Source organism: Prionailurus viverrinus, chromosome B1, assembly GCF_022837055.1.
Source record: "Prionailurus viverrinus isolate Anna chromosome B1, UM_Priviv_1.0, whole genome shotgun sequence".
NCBI classification, from domain to species: Eukaryota; Metazoa; Chordata; class Mammalia; order Carnivora; family Felidae; genus Prionailurus; species Prionailurus viverrinus.
The window spans coordinates 145,717,371-145,738,683 of NC_062564.1; positions in this window are offsets into that span (position 1 = coordinate 145,717,371).

Consider the following 21,313-nt stretch of genomic DNA (forward strand, 5'->3'; position numbering starts at 1 on the left):
AGCCAAACAACTAATCATCTTCTAAGTCAATTTTTCTTCTGACTTAATAGCCATCCTTGAAACAGGATTATATCCAACTGATTCATGTTGCATATGCTTTATTCTCAAAAGTCTTTTGGGCTCATTTATGCCCTTGCTTTTTCTCGGTGTTCTTTGATGCCAAAGTGCTTGAAACAAATGCTTGTTAATAGTATTTAAAAACAAAAACACAGTGCTGTAAAGGTTCCTACCCTGAATTGTTGTTGGTTGACCAATGGACTCTCTTAAGCCAACCCAGGCTTAGGAATTTTGTTTTGATTCTAAAATGTAAATGGTGTCTCTTGAAATTTAGTAGGTCCCATATCAAGAAAGAACTTCAAAGATTTTCGTATCTTTTTAAAATGTAATTTTATAATTGTTTTGCATGTTCTAAATGGTGTTGTTTATGTAAACTGTCAACATTATCATATAATAAAATACGTTTATTTTTAAAACAAAGCAATCTTATTTCTTTGGAAATTTTTTAGTGGTACCATGAATTACGAAAAATAAATTTGCAGATTATTGCTTTGAAGACTTTATATTTTATAGAGATGACCATTGATACATTTGAAATAGTCCATTTTGATTATGTGTTTTTCTTAGAAACTAATGAATTTGAAAGTGTGGTGGACGCCTATGAGATTGTCTGCCCAACAGCCTGGCCATATTTTTGAACCCCACCAGCAGCTGCATTTGGTTGGTTTAAGGTGAGCGCTTCACGAAGGTGAGCAATTTGGAGTCATTCCCGGTAGGACGAGGAACCAGAACAGAAGTTAATCTTTTGGGGTTCTTGGTGCATAAAAAATGTACATTTTGAAGATACTGCCGTCATGTCTTGCTCCATGTGGTCCAGAAAAGCAAAAAATGCTGGTCAGAGAAGAACAGAGACCAAACTCAAGTTTCCTGATGGTCTGAGTCCCCATTATGTGTATTCTCAAAGTTTAGCCTCATTCTGCTCCTATCTGGGGGCTCTATGAGACATATTATCATTATAATAAGTACTCTGTTTGGATTTCTGGAACCTGGAACCAAGGTCCTGACCAACTCTGGTGCATCATGAGATTGTGGACAAGTTTCTTAAAACAGAAATGGCATCCTCTCTGAAACAGAATATCGAGCTATGGTTTCCAAACAGTGCCTTCGATTGTAGGAGAGGAACGTTTCCAGCAACAATATCCCATCTTCATCATACAGTCTTTCAAGACGATAGTTGCGACAGGTATGGAATTCAGGAAGCACTGACTGGGCACCTACTGTTTTTAGGCGCTGTGCCACCATGACAAATGCGAGGGCTCAATAAGACATGGCCTCTTAGGAAGTTTACGGTTTAGTGGGAGAAGCAACAACGCACTGATGATTTCAATATAATTTGGTGCTCTGGGACAGGTTCGAGGTAAAATGAGATTCGCGGACTAAACTAGCTTACAAAGAATTGGGGTAGGTTCCTGAAAGATATTACATCTGAACTGATGTCTCTGAGAAATAAAGGTTTCTGCCCCAAATTCTGGGCCAGGCCAAATATTTCTTGGATCCTTGTCAAATTCTATAGAATTTCTTAGGAAGTTCTAGCAGTGGAGGAACAGGGAATGAAAGAAAAGAACAAATTGAGCCTCTATACCTTTTTCCAAAATGCCCTGGGCATGACAGGCTAGGGTATACGGACGAGTGAGCTGAGAGGTGAGATGTTCCTGGTTCCAGTGATGTTATATTATTAATTGATGGGCTGAGATGGGGAAGAAATTTTGATGTCCTTCCTGAAGTGGATTATGTGGGCCTTTCACATTTCCCACTTCCTATCGTTGCCCATGGAGTAGGCAAGTTACACAGAAAATGGAGTAAATGCTCTGGGACACATGACTTGCTATTTGGACAAAGCTCTGGTTTATGCAAAATTTTGTGACGTTTCAGTGCCCATGGCTTTAAGACCAAGCTGATGCCTCAATGAGACCTTGATTTTAGTATGTTCCGCATATATTCTGTTATGAGAGCCTAAATATATTGGGGCATTGCTGTCATTCCCAGAATATTTAGTAAGTACCAAAAGGGCCAAGTATCTTAGATGTCGGGGCTACATCAGTGAAGAAAAGGTTAAAAAAAAAAATCTGTGACCTCATGGAGCTTATATCCCAGTGGATATAATCTTTCATAGCATGGAATTCAAAACTAGGCTTATCCACAAAGCATAAGAGACTGTTAAAAACTGAGAACAAACTGAGGGTTGAGAGGGGGTGGGAAGGAGGAGAGGGTGGGTGATGGGTATTGAGGAGGGCACCTTTTGGGATGAGCACTGGGTGTTGTATGGAAACCAATTTGTCAATAAATTTCATAAAAAAAAATAATAAAAAAATAAAACTAGGCTTATCCAGGAAGTTACGTTGCCCAGAGCACGTTGTCGTTAGACTTTTAACCTATGCCATGGTCTCGGAGCGTGAAACTCCAGATGAGCATTCACAGCAAAAAATTCGTCATATGGAAGGACTAGCAGATTCCCCTTGATCTCCAAATGATTTACCTGTTTTGATAGTGACTTTCAAGAGCAAAAAAAGTATAGCCATGTGTCTTTGGTGTAAAAATCTTGGTTTATGCTTTATTTTGTTTTATTTTTTTTGCCATGATTAATGAATAAGTTGTCACATTTGCGCATCTGTTCTTTTTCAAAGCATCCTCTATGCGTCAAAGAATTTTTCAGAAAAGGACCCTGTTCCCATGTGATCATCTTTGGCAGCTAAGCGTTAATACCAGAACATAATGTGCAAATAGTTTATTCTTGCCTGTTTGTTAATGTTACTGGATCCTGAGAATGCGTATCTTAACAATAATATCTAGGTGGCACTTCTGTAAACTGATTCTTCCCCAGAACCTTTGAGCTATTGGTGTTTGAAGCCATCTGAAATTCTGTATTAGGAAACTAAATAAATTGTATAACTTCGAAAAACTCTATCAGCAATTAATTTCAGGTGATAAGTTATAAGGAAACTTTCTGCTACTGGAAATATCAAAATGTGGATCTGTAGGTATGTTTAGCTAACAATTCCAGTCAGTACTTGTATTATAAAAACAACGGTAACCAAACATGTTTGTGAGGTTTTTTTTCCCTCCATGTTTTATTTCGTTTACTCAAGTTTAAGTCACAAAAAAGTAAATGTGCAACAGAGGTACTTCGAGAGTGGTTTTCTTTTTTCTTCTTTGGTTTATTTAAAAGACGTCAAACAGGATTCTTCACAAACACAGAGCTCCTTAATATTGCTTGTTGTGGCAAGTATAATTATTTTTGTAGGACGTGTGCAGAATAATGAAATATTCCAAAACTCTGTGATCCAAGCTAGATGAAGAATTTTCATACACTGGGTTTTAGTAAAAAGTGAGAGGGCACCTTTTTCTGACTTGCTCTGTAAAATTATTTTTGAAATACTGCAGTGTATAAACTAATTTTAGTAAGCCTGTTTCTGGCATATTCTTTTTTAACACCTAAAAACCTTTGTTTACTCAATGAACTAAAACTAACAATTCTAAAAAAAAAAAAAAAAGAAAAGAAAAGAAAGATCATTTACACAGTGTTTTTTTTGTTTGTTGGTTGGTTTTTGTTTTATTTTATTTTTTTGATGTTTATTTATTTAGTTTTGAGAGAGAGAGGCACAAGAGGGGAGGGGCAGAGAGAGAGACACAGAATGTGACGTAGGCTCCAGCCTCTGAGCTGTCAGCACAGAGCCTGATGTGGGGCTCAAACCCATGAACTGTGAGATCATGACCTGAGCTGAGGTCAGACACTCAACCATCTGAGCCACCCAGGTGCCCCTGTTTGTTTTACCCTTAAAGATAATCTAGTCTTGGGTACTGGACCTCCACCCCTCTGCCTCCTAACTCTGACTGCATGTCAAAGTATCTGAAGTCTTTTTTTTTTAATTAAAAATTTTTTTTAATCTTTATTTATTTGTGAGAGAGAAAGAGACAGAGCATGAGCAGGGGAGGAACAGAGAGAGAAGGAGACACAGAATCCGAAGCAGGCTCCAGGCTCTGAGCTGTCAGCACAGAGCCTGACACAGGGCTCGAACCCATGAACTGTGAGATCATGACCTGAGCCGAAGTCGGACGCTCAACCAACTGAACCACCCAGGAGCCCCCAAAGTATCTGAACTCTTAACCAATCCAGTGCCCCTCATCATTCCCTAAATGGCATAGAGATGGGGTAACTTGCTGCTGAGCTCTTAAAATGTAAAGGTTATGAGCACAGAATCTTTGTTCAGACAGACCTGGGCTTTACTCCAAGGTATCTCACTTACAGTGGGGCCCTGGGCAGTTTCCTTAACCTTAACTAATGTTCTCATCAACAGGTGGGAAAAAACAAACAAACAATAAAACCGGGTGGGCTGAGAGGATTAGATGAGATAACTCAAGCAAAATGCTTAGTTCTCTGCACCTGGAATATTTTAAACACTCTCTGGGGGAAGGGTTCACTTAATATTAGTTATTATTAGTAAGATCAATAAGAATAGTGATGATGATGATGTTCTCGAATAACTGTTATGGAAAACAAGGAATTCTTTTTGGAAGTTAAGTCATGGCACTGATACCGTGAAGGTTTCTGTATTTTAAGGATTCCTGAGCCCTATGGAAAGGCATGTCTCTCTACTGTTGTCTGAATGAGCCATGAGCCATAGGTAGGTGAAGAATTCCACCTCAGTGACTGACTCTGAGGTTGCCTCTTTTTTCTCCCTATCTTCTTCTCTCCCTCCTTGAAAGTACCCAATGCGAAAAATTGAAGAAGAATTATTACAATGCTGTTGAAGATACTTCAAAGCCTAATAATTTTTAAATGATGCAGAGATAAGTTTGCTGTTTTTGGAGATGGACTTTACTACTTGCACACTCGACATCACTAGAAAAAAAAAAGCTGGGGCTAGGGATGCCTGGGTGGCTCAGCTGGTTGAGTATCCACCTCTTGACTTTGGCCCAGGTCATGATCTCACCACAGTTCATGGGTTCAAGCCTCACACTGGGTGAGCTTGAGCCCCGTGTGGGGTTCCACACTCTCTCACCCTCTCCCTCTGTCTCTGTCCCTCACTTGCTTGTGCTCTTTCTCTCTAAATAAATAAATAAATAAATAAATAAATAAATAAATAAAATTCAATCTTCTGTGCAAGTTTACCAGGCTTGGCTATTTCTTCTTAAGTTAAAATATCGGAAAACAGGAGAAAAGGACCTTGAGCAGAACACATATTGATTTAGCAATATAGCATGCACACTAATGTAACATACGCATACCATGCTCTTACTGGAGAGTAGTTCATTTGGTGGGGCCAAGATAATTTTTCAAACCAGGAAGGATGTGAAGAGGTCAACAACCTGGAAAATATTTGGCTGTTCCTGAAGCTTTTATAATTAGTAGAGTTTTGTACACACCGATGTAATTTTTAAAAAAAATTTTTTTTTGCAACGTTTATTTATTTTTGGGACAGAGAAAGACAGAGCATGAACGGAGGAGGGGCAGAGAGAGAGGGAGACACAGAATCGGAAACAGGCTCCAGGCTCTGAGCCATCAGCCCAGAGCCTGACGCGGGGCTTGAACTCACGGACCGCGAGATCGTGACCTGGCTGAAGTCGACGCTTAACCGACTGCACCACCCAGGCGCCCCCACACCGACGTAATTTTAAGAATATCTTTTGGCAGCTACAATTAATTCCACATTGCTCAAGTCTCTTGAATTCAATGGAGCCTCATTAATGTAAACCCACCAATCCAGAATTTTCAACCATTCAGGCATGGACGAGGCAGATGTTTACCTACGTGATAATTAAGAAATAGTATTTTATAAAAATCAGTGCTGCAACCTTTTCCAGTACATTGAACATTACACTTGTACAGCAGCATCTTGTAATTGTCTTCATGGTAATATCATCACCTCATGTAACATCACTTATATGTTTAGAATCAAACTAATCATTTTTATAAACTACCTTCAGATCCTAATTCAATTGATTAAATACTCAAAAGCTGACAATGGGCACACACACAAAAGTGTCTTAAGTGCAGGGAAGGTGGGGAGGAGAACAAGAGACAGCATATTTTTCAAGTAGGAGAAAAGACAAATAGCTATAATAAAAATCAGAATAAATTCATTCATTCATCCAATGAATATTCAACATTTATTATGCATAAGGTAGCACCCAGTGCTTAGGATAAAAGGATGAATGGACTAGACTTAATCCAGGTCCATATGAATTTACCTTCACTACTAGAGAGTAGAGAAGATGAGAGGTTTTTTTTTGGGGGGGGGAGGGGTTTAGTTCATTTATTTATTTTGAGAGAGAGAGACAGAGGGAGGGACAGAAAGAGAATCTCAAGTAGCCTCTGCACTGTCAGTTTGGAGCCCCATGTGGGGCCTGAACTCACAAACCATGAGATCATGACCTGATCTGAAATCAAGAGTCTGCTGCTTAACCAACCGAGCCACTCAGGCACCCTGAGAAGTTGAGAGTTTTAAATCTATGAAGAATGCCTTGCTAGTTTGTGCAAGGGATTGTCGTGGTTAGGTAAGACACAGAAAAGGTGACATTTATCTAGTCCTGGAAGAATGAGTGGATGGAGTAGGCACGTTTTGGTAAGAAGACATTCTTGGAGGCAGGTTCAAGCTAAGACCAAACTAACCCTTTTTCCTGCTGGGTCACTGTCTGTATGGAGATGCTCCGAGTAACCCCAGTAGCCCACCTTGAACCGGTGGCTTGTCAGCCTGTGACCAGGAGAGGGGGGGCACTCATCAACTTTGCCTGAAAGTGAACATGTACTGGATTCCGTCCCTGAAGAGATTTCTGCAATTGTCCGCAGACTGTTCAAGCTAAGAACAGATGGGGAGGAAGCTGGCCTCAATCAGGGCTGTCCCAGGACTTCAGAGGGTCTTCCAGTGCCTAATGTCTTCCCCTCTACTTCCCCTCAGGTCCACTCTCCCTTCCCCATCTGTTGATCCCATTCCTCCTTGATCAAATCTCAGTCTCCTCAGGTCCTTCTGGCGTCTCACAAATTTAGCAGCCTTAGCCATAGAATGCCCATGTTTTTTTCACAAGAAAAGATGGGCTTCATCTCAAGGTTTGCCGGCTTCTTTTCCACCCCCACCCCAGGCAAGGTGGACAGGGATTCCACTCTTTCCCTATTTCCAAACAAACAAAGCTTGGCACTAGAAGAATTCATTCTCTGCCATGCGTCTCCCAAAGAAATCGGAGTCCCTTTTATGATGAAATTTTTACTCTTTTTTTTTTTTTGAAAAGTGAGTTAACTTGGCATTATCATGCTAGACAAGCATTTCTGCCTCCCTCTCATATCCCCTTGAGCTACATCACAAAACTTTCTCTCTTTAATAAAGGGCACCTTAAGAAAAAGGAGAGGGGACTCTCAGGTTTACCCCACTGCAGAGCTTTAGATGAGGTCTATGCCCCAGGAGGGAGAGGAGCTGGATCTCTTCTATTGGTAAGAGATCCATAGGATGGATGGGAGATAAGGGCAAAGAATTCCAAAGAACCACCATTACAGATGAGATCACATGGGTTTGTAAACGTGGGGCATATTTGGAGAAGACTGTATGGGACAGTGTCACAAGATAAGTGAAAGACACCCAGTCAAATCTGAATTTCAGATAAACAAACTTTTTGTATAAATATTTTCAGGCATTGCTGTCTAAGTGGGCATTCTGTATTTGTATTTATTATTATTATTATTGTTATTATTTTGCTAAGTCTGACAACCCTAGTGTGGGAGAGTGGATCATGGGGTGTTGAGGGGAACACAGTTGAAGAAGTGGCTGTCGGGTAGGGACGGGGCAAGATAATACTGTACCTGCCACGTCGTGCTAAGAATTCTTGGACTTTACTGGATGGGAAGGACAAAATGTTTTGGGCAAGAAAGTGACATGATAAGATATATCATTGAGGAAGACGAGTCTCTAGACATCATGAAGGATAAACTGGAAAGCTGGGCGATGAGAGCCAGGAGCACTGACAGGAGCTGGAATTGAAAGATATATGTATAAACACTGTGATATCCTCAGGGCATTTGGTAAGAGAATCCCCCATGATGTCGTGATCTGTTGCATTTGGGGATGTGAGAGGAGGAAGAGGCAGAGAAGACTGATAACTCTACATTGACAACCAGGAAGCTCTTGGTGTGATTAGTTGAGATATGGATCGAGGAGGAGGAGCAGGCAAGGGGAGAGGCTTGGGCGAGGGAGTCAAGAGGATGACTTGGGCTTAAAAAAATGGATTGAGGACTCCAGGAACATCTTTGTAGAGGAGCACCAAGCAACTGAAATGAAGACCTGGGGTTCCTGGCATGTCCAGGTCAAGAAAGAGGCAAGCCTTGAGCAGAGAAAAGATATAATGAAATTACAGCTTCAGGAAGCATCACCCGAGAGTGCTGGAGAGGGACCGAAGAGTATAGATGCTGAGCTCATGAGCAGAAACTTGCACGTTGGTGGGCATTATCTTGATGTGTGGTAGTAATGTAAAAATGGGAATGGAGAAGTAAGGGGTAAAACCTAGACCCACCTGGCACTGGTTGCAGCTTGGGACGAATGAGAAAGGGGGGAGACAGAGGTGCCTTTGATTCTGTGAGCACGGGACACTGGGATGTAGAAATGTCATGTTCATGAGAGCAAGGGCAAGGTAAAACTGGAACTGGAAGTTAGGGAGAGAAGACAGGACAGGGTCCAGCGGGCATTCACCGAGCTTGAGATTGCTTACGGACCATCTCCGCTAAGGTGCCTTGCTGGTAGTTTCAGTATATAAATTATACACAAGGACTGAGAATACAGATTTTGCCAAGAGGTAAAATCAGAAGTGATTGGTATTTCTGAAGCTATGAATATAGAGTAGGAGTCTTTGCTCTCAGAGGTGCTGTGGACTCCTTGAGAAGAAATGCAAATTTTGAGCGTTTTAGAAAAAAAAAAATGCAACTCACACTCCAAATTGGTTGTGCAGAAAAAAATCCCGTAAATTAATTTGGTTCATTACTAATTAGTTTTTCTCTCCTGAATGCTTATATGCTAGGAAGTGAGAAAACAAACTAATTAAATGTCCAATCTGGTTTAAGTTGAGCCCAGCTGAGTAATGTAAAATGCTCCATCCAGAAATTTCCTGGATCCCTCAGAATGCAAAGCTCAGGCTCTCAGAGATTCTCCATCTCCCCCTGTCTCTCTCAGTAAGGTGGTACACAGGGGATGAGTAAGGGGCCTTTGGCCTCGTGTGGGTCCTTGGAATGTTCTGGCAAGTGTTGTCCAGGGGCATCCTCCTTGGCCCCCCTGCTGTGTGTTCTGCTGCCTTGAGGGCTGACTCCTGAGATAGGTGACCGAGATGGGGGAAGAACAAAGAAAGTGTATTGTAAGGAAAGAGGAAGGAAATAGGCAGGAGCAGGTGACCTGTGGTGGCATCTGTCACAAGGATGAAACCAAGAAACAGTCAGGTTTCAACCAGTGACAGCAATGATCTATTCTCTACAGGATACCAAAAGTTGCGTTTTCAACCCACTTGCAGATGGGGCCATTCCGAGGAAAGCTTGCAGAGTCAGCTCTTAGTAGATGATGGAAAGCCTATGCGCAAGTGTCTCAGCACAGTGATTTAGCTCAAATAGAGAACCCAGGAGGAAGAGCAAGATTCAGGCACTCGGGGTCATGGGGGCTGTCGTGGGGTAAAGTGGTGAAAACGATTGCATGTTTGGAAGAGGTTTTGTAAAGGCTAAGATGTTTTGTAGCCTAGCTAGGGACATCTGACAAGTCAGGGTGACTAGTTATGTAAGTTTAGTACAGGCTTATTGTTCTAGAAGTCTCTGATTTAACTGGTTGAACTCGAACCTCTCTGCATTGGGGCACCTGGTGGTTCAGTTGATTAAGCGTCCAACTCTTGGTTTCAGCTCAGGTCCTGATCTCACGGTTGGTGGGATCGAGCCCCAGTGCAAAGCCTGCTTTGGATTCTCTCTCTCCCTCTCTCTGCCCCTTCCCTACTCACTCTCTATCCCTGTCTCAAAATAAATAAATAAACATTTAAAAAAAATGATATGATATGTGGTGGTCCTCATGGAGTCTAGAAAAGAAGAAAATGAGTAGCAAGGATCTGGGTTTATCCAGCACTGCCCGAGGTCAAGCTTCTGACCTCACCAGGGCATCCTACCTGTGTGTGCTGAATTATCTGCTATAATCTTAGCATGACCACTTCCTTTTCTACATTCCCCTCGGCAATGCAGGGCAGAGACCCGGAATCCTCTAGGATTCTTTTCCTCTTATGGTTCCAGGTGAGAATCTTCCAACCCCTACAAAATTTGAAAGGTGGAAGAAAAGAGAAGCTGTTTTCCTCCAGTGACACTGACAAGCCGATGTCTGGCCAGATGATGGACATAAAGTTTGTGGTGTTTTTCATGTGCATGCCCGAGGATCACAGGCTTCCGGCTGGAGCTTTCCTGACCTTTGACTCTCCAGCTCGTCCAAGGGTCGTACAATGGGCCTCCAATTCCCTGCAGTAACACTCTTCTACGTGGAAACCCAGGGTGGTTCTATGTCTCTGATGGAACCCAGAATGAGTCATTGGGGCAGCAGCAACCCTCTGAAATATCAACTTCCTTTTGCTTTAATTATCAATACTAATAATTACTAACATTAATTTAATTATTAATATTATTTCCCCTGTACCTTAATGCCAGGAAGGGAATACCCTAGTACTTTAGGTCCAACTCACCTAAAAGCAGACTTTGACACGAGGCCTTGGGAGAAACTGTTTATTTGGGAACCAGCTCCAAGATACACAAGTGAAGAAGAAGGGAAAATGAGGCAGGAGAGCAAGAGAAACTCCTGCCTAATCCTACTTGGGGCCATTTGAGGAACGATGTACAATGCCCCTCGGAAGCATTCCACCAAGGCTTGTGTCAAGATGGAGTTTCTATCCACAGACAGCCACCCTTCATTGAGAGAGGGTTACCTCCAGGAATGACATGAAATCCTCTGTGCTTTTGGGCTGTCCTGCTCACAGGTAGAGAAATCCTCGCTTAGGACGGAGGAACCCCTCAGGCAGAGAAGCAGAAAACTGGATGCACCTAAAGTGGGAAGGCGGCTTTTTTTTTTTTTAATGTTTATTTATCTATTTTGGAGAGAGAGAGAGAGGGAGGAGAGAGAGAGAGAGAGAGAGAGAGAGAGAGAGAATCCCAAGCAGGCTCTGCATTGTCAGCACAGAGCCCAATGTGGAGCTCGAACTCACTAACTGGGAGATCATGACCTGGGCTGAAATAAAGACTTGGACGCTTAACCGACTTAGGCGCCCCAGGGAAAGGTGGTTTTTCTCTGTGCAACTGACGTCCAGGCGTTGTGGTGACAGTGGCACATGGCTTCCCTGTTAAGTCATCTGGCCTCTCTTTTCTGCTTTGCTACAGTGACAGGAGCAGAAATCAGAGTGCAGAAAGAGAAGTGTGCATGTAGACAAAATGGCTAGAATTTAGCTGGTGTCGTCAGAGGAAATGCACGCACCTCACTTGTGTTTATTCCTTCCTCCTTCCCTCCCCCCATCCCTCTCATCTTCTCTCCCTGTTTTTCTCTCTCCTCCTCCTCTTTTCTTGTAATTGATTTTGGTTTAATTCATCTTTCAGATCATGCCTACCACAAAGTTTAAGAAGTGAGTTTAGTCATTTTAAAAGAATGTAGCCCGCGAATTGCCCCCAAATAAAACAAGATGCCTTCTTCTAAATGACCTGTCTCCAGATTGCCTTTCCCCCACCCCCCGCCTCCCCGCCCCGGGCTGAGCAAAAGCAATCACCTGCCTTCAGCAAATACACACCGAATTGCCCAATAAATATGAGTTGCCGTGGAAACCAAACCAAAAGAGAATAGAAAGATGAGGTTGAATATTAAGGATTTGTTTGGCCTTAGTGACTTGTTTCCCCCAGATCTGAAATTGTTCAGTCTGTGAAAATGTGAATCACAAGGTTCCCTCTCAGAGATACACCAAATGAATCCTAAAGGCATCTTTAACCCCAAGTTCTGAGCATTTTGGTGCCTCTGATCAGCCGCTCCTATAGTTCTTTGTCCCTTTTTGGGGGGCTCGAAAAAGAGCAATTGCAAATGACCTCTGGGGCAGCAGGTGTTGGTGGGAGTGGTGTGGTGGACAGACCAAGGGATTTGGGATCAGACAGACCTGGAGTGCAGGCATCCCAGCTCTGCAGGGTTATTTTCCTAGCGGCATTTTGGCACCAGAGGTTCATTCCATAAGGCTATCTTGGCAACTTATTTTGTAAGCAGAAAAGCTCTCGTTTGTCCTTAAAAGATGAAGAGCGATTCAAAGCATTTTTTCTCCGCACATCTTATTGCCCAGATTCAAACCTCAGACTTCCTTCCTGTTAATAAGGATAATTTCCTTAGCAATCTAGGTAAAATATCCTGACACAAGTAATCCAGAGGGACAAGAATCCCCACCTCTTTCTTCGCAGCTCAGACGCTCATCAGAAAATGCCTTTTTATGGATTTGGAAAGAACCAAGGGACACTTACCAATGGTTGTATTATTACATCAAGGGTTCTTCCCTGAGATTCCAAGAAGGCAACTTTTACTGGAGCTTGAGGAGGCCTCGTGGAGTGAGGTTAGAATCAGAAATTGTGGGTTCGAGTTTCAGATCGTGGAAGCGGTTAGCTAGGTAAACATGGGCAGGCACTTGTCTTTTTTGAGTCTCAATTTCGTTAAAAGCCATAGAATAATTTCTAAATGTTTGGTTGGACTGTTGAGATGTTTCTTTGTTCGTAATATAAGCTAACATTCCTGTAGCACATACTGTGTACCAAGAAGTGAGTCATGCTTCACGTAAGAACTCATGGGATCCTCCCAACAACCCAATGGGCAGGAACCTACTGTCATCCTGGAAGGGGAGCTGCAGGACACCAGGGGACCACGGTCTTGTCCAAAGTCACGCAGCTAGTTAAGTGGCACACCCAGGATTCAAACTAGGGAAATGTGGCTCCACACTGTTATGGCCACCAGAAAATATTTATTAAGTACTCACCAATGTCCTAGGTACAGTGTTAAGCACTTTGCAAATAACGTCTAATTCATTCCTCCTTAGAACGCTATGGCACAGGCACTGTTACTGTCCCAATTGTGCAGAGAAAGAAATATGTTCAAGGGATTGCCCAAAGCCCTATAATTTGCATGCAGAAATATTCCTTTTGCTCATAGTATCCTCCTTCCACCACTTACCCTCTCTTTCCTTTCTCTAAGTCTAAATATAAATGTTCTTCTGGTGGTCTTCCCTGAGGCCCCCACCTAGGCTAGGCCTTCTTTCATACGCATTTGTAGTAAGCTGTATATTTACCTATGTAGTAGCCACCAAAATCTTATTTAGTTGTCTTTATGTCACTATTTGCTTAGTATCTGTCTCTCCCACCAGCCCAGACTTAAATGGAGACAAGGAATGCATGTATTTCTGGTTAGCAGGGTATTTCTAGCACCTTGCACCCAGTAGGTATGCACCAAATATTCAATAAGTTAATGCATCCCTAACCTTCTTAGGTTGATGTCGATAAACATGAGAGCCTGAAATGGACAAAAAGAAGAATGAAATTGCTGAAAGAAACAATAAGAAGCAATTTTATTCATTCATTAGCTTATCAGGTGCCTACTGTGTGCCACATCTGAGTGAAGGAAAATGCTATGTGATCCCATTAGGGTATGGTAATTGCAACTTAAAAATTGGCTTTCTAAGGCATTTGCTATACTTGAAAGCTCTAACTAAAAGGCTCAGCGATTACGAAGGAACTCAATAAAATCGAAATAAAGTATTATCTGGGCAGTAATTTCACAGTAAATTTGGTTTAATAAAAATTTCACATGAATCATTTTTTAATTGACACTCAAACACTGTCAACTCTTTGGGAGACAAATGTCAAGGAAATGAAGGTTATGCATTGCTGATTTTAAACGCGCTTGCAATATGGTGGCTAATATAAAGAGATACTTTTATCTGATTTTTGCAATTTATTATCCTTTCCTGCTTTTCAGGTTGAGGAGGCATTATCGCTGTTCATAAGCTTTTTTTCTTTCCTTCTGGTATAAAATTCTTAGGCTGTTCCCACTGGAGGAGCTCTTTAAGAACACACAAAAATTAATTAACTATTCTTAAAATTCCTTCACATTTAGAGTCTGATTCATTTAAATCACTTTTAAAAATAAACTTTATTTTTTAGAACACAATAAAGATGTATAGGGAAATTGTAGGAAATTTACAGGGAAATTTTGAAGATGGTACAGAGAATTCTCATGCACTCACACTCAGTTTCTCCTATTATTAACATTTTATACTTGATTGTTATAATTAATGAACCAATATTAAAATGTTCTTATTAACCAAAAACCATACTTTATTCAGAATTCCTTAGTTTTTGCCAAGCTCCTATCTAGGACATCACATTGCATTTTGTCCTCACGTTTTCTTAGGCTCCTCTTGCTTGTGACAGTTTTTCAGCCTTTCCATGTTGTTAATGACCTGGAACATTTGGGGGAGTAAGGTATTTTATAAAATGTTCCTCAGCTGGGATATGTCTGTTGTTTTTCTCGTGATGAGACTGTGATCATGGGTTATTAGGAGGACAACCACAGAGGTAAAGTGCCATTTTTATTACATCATGTCAAGGATACATACTATCCACATGGTTTATCAATCTTGATGTTGACCTGGATCGTCTGGCTGAGGTCATGTTTGTCAGCTTTCTCCACGGTAAAGTGACTCTTTCTTTTTCATCTTTTCCATAATGTATTTTGTAGAAGGAAATTACTATGTGTGTTTCACCCATAAAGAGTGTGAAGTTATGCTCCGTCAAGTTGAGAGTGGAATATCAACACAAATTATTTGAAAGTCTTCTACATGGGAGATTCCTTCCTTCCTTCTTTTCTTTCTTTCTTTCTTTCTGTCTTTCTGTCTTTCTGTCTTTCTGTCTTTCTGTCTTTCTGTCTTTCTTTCTTTCTTTCTTCTTTCTTCTTTCTTTCTTTCTTTCTTTCTTTCTTCTTTCTTCTTTCTTTCTTTCTTTCTCTTTCTTTCTTTCTTTCTTTCTGTCTTTCTGTCTTTCTGTCTTTCTTTCTTTCTTTCTTTCTTCTTTCTTCTTTCTTTCTTTCTTTCTTTCTCTTTCTTTCTTTCTTTCTTTCTGTTATTCTTTCTTTCTTTCTTCTGTCATTCTTTCTTTCTTTCTTTCTTCTTTCTGTCATTCTTTCTTTCTTTCTTCTTTCTTCTTTCTTTCTGTCATTCTTTGTTTCTTTCTTTCTTCTTTCTTCTTTCTTTCTTTCTTTCTTCTTTCTTCTTTCTTTCTTTCTTTCTTTCTTTCTTTCTCTTTCTTTCTTTCTTTCTTTCTGTTATTCTTTCTTTCTTTCTTCTGTCATTCTTTCTTTCTTTCTTTCTTCTTTCTGTCATTCTTTCTTTCTTTCTTTCTTTCTTCTTTCTTCTTTCTTTCTGTCATTCTTTCTTTCTTTCTTCTTTCTTCTTTCTTTCTTTCTTTCTTTCTGTCATTCTTTCTTTCTTCTTTCTTTCTTTCTTTCTTTCTTTCTTTCTTTCTTTCTGTCATTCTTTCATTCTCCCTTTATTTATATTAATATGATTCATGGATCTTTATTATATACTTTGGGTTATACTAATCCAACACTACTTATTTTATTGCTTATATTGTCTCCTCTCTGGCCATGGGAGTTCTTTCAGTTGACGCCCGTGTCCCTTTGACATATTTCCATTATTGTGGGATCTTTTGTTTGTTCCCAAGTTTTTGAAAGGCAAGGTCTGCATAAATCTCACTTTAACTTGCCACATTCTCTGTTTTTGTCCTCCCACCCATCTTTGCCTCCCTCCCTTATCTTTTTCTCTCTTCTCTTTCTCATTCCTTTATTCACTATGATCAGAAAATGGGAAAGGATATAAGATCTCAAATTTTGCTGTTTTCAGGTAAATTATTTCTCCTTGGAGGCTGGCTAGTGTTTCTCAAATGTTAGTATGCAAAAGAATAACCTGGAGAGCTTATTAAAATGGCCAGGCAACATTTTGATTACTTAGGTCAAGGAAGGGGCAGGTTGGGATTCTGCAGGTTAACAGGTACCCCCAGGAAATACTAATGGAGTTCTCTGAGGGCTTTGCTTTGAAAAGCAGTGAGCCTGAGGCCAGATAACTGTTCTGACAGACACATTTTTTTTTCTAGTGGTTTGTTATACTTTTGGACATATATACTCACTGTTTGTGATAAAAGAGATATAGATTTGAGGATTTTCCAACACAAAAAACTACTTTGCCATAGTAAAGAACCTTAAAATATTCAAGATTTATGTTCAGTTAGGTTTTACATGTTAGCATTTGAGTACATACAAGGTCCCAGTTTTTCCACCAGAGTAAAGAACCTTAAAATATTCAAGATTTATGTTGTTAGGTTTTACATGTTAGCATTTGAGTACATATAAGGTCCCAGTTTTTCCCTGCTCATTATAGAGTGCTTAGACCCCCTGACAGCATTTTAAGTTTGGGAGGAAACTGAGAGATCATCAGCCCTATGCCTCTCTTCTCTTAACGTACAGAGGCAACTGGGAGGCCTGGAGGATTGGATTGTCCAAGTTCGCATGCCTCCTGGTGGCAGAGCTAGGTCTGAAAAAAGTCTTCCTAGAGATCGTTTCATCAAGACAGACACAATTCAATATAACCGGTTTAAGTTTTTTGTAAAATAGACCATTTGTATTTCTCTTTCTGTTTTTATATTTTCACATCAAGGTACAATTGCATCTGGGTTTCAGGATTATAGCTTTTGTTAGCTATAAAAGTAAATAATGTAAAATATTAGTCTTTCCCATTCGAAGTTCTCTGTTTAAGTGTTTTCAAACTGAGTTTTGAAAATATTAACACGGGCACTTAGTTCTTGACTTGGATGAACTTAATCTGAATGAAGTCGGCTTTTACTATGATACAGGCAACGGGGATTAAGACTTGGAAGGTAAGGGGGGGTTGGAAAAGGTCTCATGGCGGAGGTGTTTCTGGAGAAAACCCTTGTTTAATTAATTAATCAGGATTAGTTAATCACATGATGAAACTATTCATATCCCTTTTAGAATGCTTCATCACATGTAACTAGCTGCCAGAAATAAGACCCCCTTGGTGGAATGTTTCACTGAGACAAAGCGACACTAATTCCAGATGAGCTTGGAGCTGTGAGATAACATTTTTGTGAAACTCTGGGCCATAATTGAGTCCTGGCTTTGTCCCTTACCAGCTGTGTGACCTTGAGCAAGGCATTTTACTTTTCTGGTCTTCTCCATTTCCTTATCTAGAAGTTGAAGGGATTGGTTTCAATACCGTTAATTAACCCTTCATACTTACAAGTGTCAAGATTATGGATTTGTTATTTCTGGATCATTGCTAATAATAATCATGGCTTATTGATTGATTGATTGATTGTATTTTTCCATTCTGGAACTTTATTTGCCTTTCCGAATACTTAGTTACTAGAACTGGGAAAGAGTTTCAGGCCATTCTCCATTCACATTTTTGTTATTTTATGATCTACTTGATGAGGTTTTGGGGTGATAGTGGGGGGTCTGGAGCCGATGACGAAGAAAGAATTCTTGAAGATGGCTTTGGGGCAAAAAGGTGATTTTGGCACAAAAAGGGACTGGACCCATGGGCAGGAAGAGCTGTACTGTGGTTGTGAAGAATGGCGGGTTTCATACTATGGAGTTGGGGAGGTAAAGTCAAAAGGGAAGCCTCCAAAGGGACTTTGATATGTTAAAAAAATTTTTTTAACATTTATTTTTGAAAGACAGTAAGAAACAGATCATGAGCTGGGGAGGGGCAGAGAGAGGAGACACAGAATCCCAAGCAAGTTCCAGGCTCTGAGAGGTCAGCACAGAGCCCTAACCTAGAAACCAGGAGATCATGACCTGAGCCCAAGTGGGACGCTTAACTGACTGAGCCACCCAGGTGCTCCAAAACTTTGATGTGTTAAAGAGGACTCTTAAGATGCCTGAGGCCTTGCTATTGTCAAGCTAAGGTTGTTTTTCCTCTAGTAAGGCGTGAACATTAAGGCAGCAGGGGGTTTCTGGAGAAATGTTCTACTCTGTATTTGCCTTAAGTATTTGTCAGTGGGCTGCAAGGTTATAAGGAAATTTAATTTTACCTGCCATTTCTTTCTTGTCTTTGTTCCCCATATTACTATGGAGGAGCTCCAGGAAACAGACTACAGGCTTCTGGAGATTAGGCTATTGATAAGATTGCCTTTTTCTTGTGATTTACTAAGATAACTTGTAAACTTATGAAGACCCACGTCCTGTATGATTGTGGTCTCTAGCAATTGGTCACTTGTGTTTGTTTTTTTTTTTTTTTTTTCCTTTCCTTTGTCCTTGGGCAGCCAGCAGTGCCTGAGGAATATCACACACATCCCACCTGGTGGGAGGTAAGGGGTGGGGGGGAGTGCTCTAGCTTGTACTTTGTCCTCAGCCGTCCCCACGCTCCCTCATCATACTGAAGGTCATTTCATAAATGAAGTGCTCAGGACTGCAGAGCTGGCTGGCACCTTTAAACTGGAAAAGAGAGAGCATCTCAAGAGATGTTATTTCATATCAAGGCCATGTACCAGAGGGCTGCTTGTGTTTGTGTGTGTGTTTAAGAGAGAGAGGTCGTTGAGTAGAATTTGGAAGAAGATCATCTCTATGTCTCTATCTACAGGTCTACATTTATTTCTCTCTCTCTCTCTCTCTCTCTCTCTATTTCTACACATATCAGTTTTATCTATTCTATATATTTATATATATATCTGTATCTCTATAGAAAGATCTATGTAGAGATAGAGATTCGATATAGAAATATTTATTTTGTATATTATATATAAATATATACTTACAGGTAATAATTATTATATTACCATTAATATGTTTAATAATAAATATATTAAATATAAACATATATTTCTCCTCCTGGGCTTGATCTATCAGTAGATCTATCTATCCCTCCATCATCTATCTATCTATCTATCTTCTCCCAGGAAGAAAAAAATAGAGATCAGACTGGTGGGAATGTCTATCTCCAGAACGTATCATACGAGAAGGTGGGCAGAAACCTTCTGTACTTCCCTGATGTGGTGGCACAATTAACTCACAGATGTACCTGTGATGTGATGGGGGCCTGGAAGGAAGCGAAAGTTAAGAAAGAACTCTTGAGCTGTTCTGAGTGCAAAAAGGTGTTCTTATTAAAGCATGGGGATGGGACCCACGCACCGAAAGCGATGCACTGGGGCTGAGAGGAGTGATTGATTATATGCTTTTTAGTTGGGGGTGGGAAGTAGAGATAAGGGAAGTTCCAAAAAGAATTTTCATATGTTAAAGAAGACTTACAGGATCCCAGAGGTCTGGCTATTATCAAGCTAGTGTTGCTTTTTGCCACTAGCAGAGTATTAACATGAAGATAACTGGGAGTTCTTTTTTTTTTTTTTTCTTTTCCCTTTTTTTTTTTTTAGTTTATTTATTCATTTTGAAAGAGTGCTAGCAGGGAGGGCAGAGAGAGAGAGGGAGAGAGAGAATCCCAAGCAGACTCCATGCTCAGCATGCAGAGCCCGACTGGGGGCTAGATCTCAAGGACCTGTGAGATCATGACCTGAGCTGAAAGCAAAGGTCAGATGCTAAACTGCCTGAACCAGCCAGTGCCCCAAAGCAGTTGGGAGTTTTTGAGGAATAATAGCAAACTCTGCCTGTCTCAAGTATTTGTCCTTTTGTCTTTGTTCTCTTCATCACCTGGGTCTTCTCTCCCTCTTTCCCGCATCTCCTGCTTTTAGGGGAGTTTCCTACCATGTTAAGCTGGTTATTCGGGCTTTCTTGGTGAAGAATCCAGAGGACACGGGGCAAGAGGAGGGTGAGACGGGACTGAGCCAAGGAAAGAATTTTCTAGGGATCTTGGGTAAGAGAAGTACAGCAGACAGAACAGGAGAGATGTGGCTCCAGGACAAGGGGTGCTGAGAAACATTGTCACAGTTTCAGTATTTCCTTCCCATGGTTTGAGAAATCCAATTACTTCAAAACTCTTTTTGCTTCTGGAGGCTGTTTTGGATCGCAGTGCAGCTTGGTGACTGACCTACATGATCAATGGCTCATTAAGTGTCCCAATTGTTCAACTCTGTGGGGAGAACCCGAGGGCCTGCTGGGGAAGTATGAAGGAGAACTTCGGACTTGATCATTTTGCTCTTCTAAATCAATATTAAAGCTCTTCATATGATGTTCAAAAGACTGTGTGTAGTACTCCAGGGGCCCAGATCAGAAACCCCATGGGGATGAGGCTTGTCTCTGTGTCTGCCATATAGAAGGCTCAGTAGACATCTTTTTGGAATGAATGAGTGTTGAATAAATAGGCCAGTCTGTTTGAGGTCACTGATTCATACTTAGCGAGGGGAATTAATCTAGGAAATGGCTCTCTGAACAAGTCCAGAACAAGTCTTTATATATCATAAGCTATGAGAGGGAGAAAGAGTAAGATACGTAAGGGGTTTGGAGTTGAGAAAAAAATTAACTGGGTGGGAAAATAGAGGTGCCGGTCATGGGAGTGGATTTCTTGCAATTTACTCATTCATGGCTTGCGTATTCTGAGTAGAAAATAAGAAAGAGAAGGAAACTCCTGTGTGTGAAGCCATCGATTTCATCTGTAAACAGGAAACAATAGTGTGTCCTTCAACGTGGTTGTGAGGCCTAGAAGCCATGGATGTTGATGTAAAGCATTGATGGGTCCAGGCATCGTAAAATGCAAAAACACATTTTATTATTATAGCTACCATTATAGCTGCTATCAACCAGTCCCATTTTTCAATTCTTAAACAATACCCATCCCCAATCTTACTTCTTTCTAGCCAAAATTTGGGTGAGTTGGTATACTTAACAGATAAAAGCTGCAGAATGGGGACCCCAGGCCTCCCCTAAGGCACCTGCTCGGAGCCCTCCAGACTCCTCCAGGTGCAGCCTGGAAACCACTGAGCTGGTCCAAGGCCAGGGTCAGTCATGATTCACTAAGAAACCTGGTTCTCTCCTGAAGCAAGTCTCTTAAGTCAGTGAATTGGTTTCTCTCAGAGCAATGCAAAAATACCCCAAAAAACAAAACAAAATAAAAAACACAAACATCGTTGCATGACCGAGATTTCTCTGATCCCAAGAAAAATGCTTAACCTTTTTTTTTTCTCCCTCTTTTTTTCTCACTTTGTTTGGCTGCTTCTCTTCTCACCTTGCCCTGCTTCCTTTAGTAATTAGTTTTGGAAGGAAATCACTCACATAAGGAAAATGATCTAGGAACT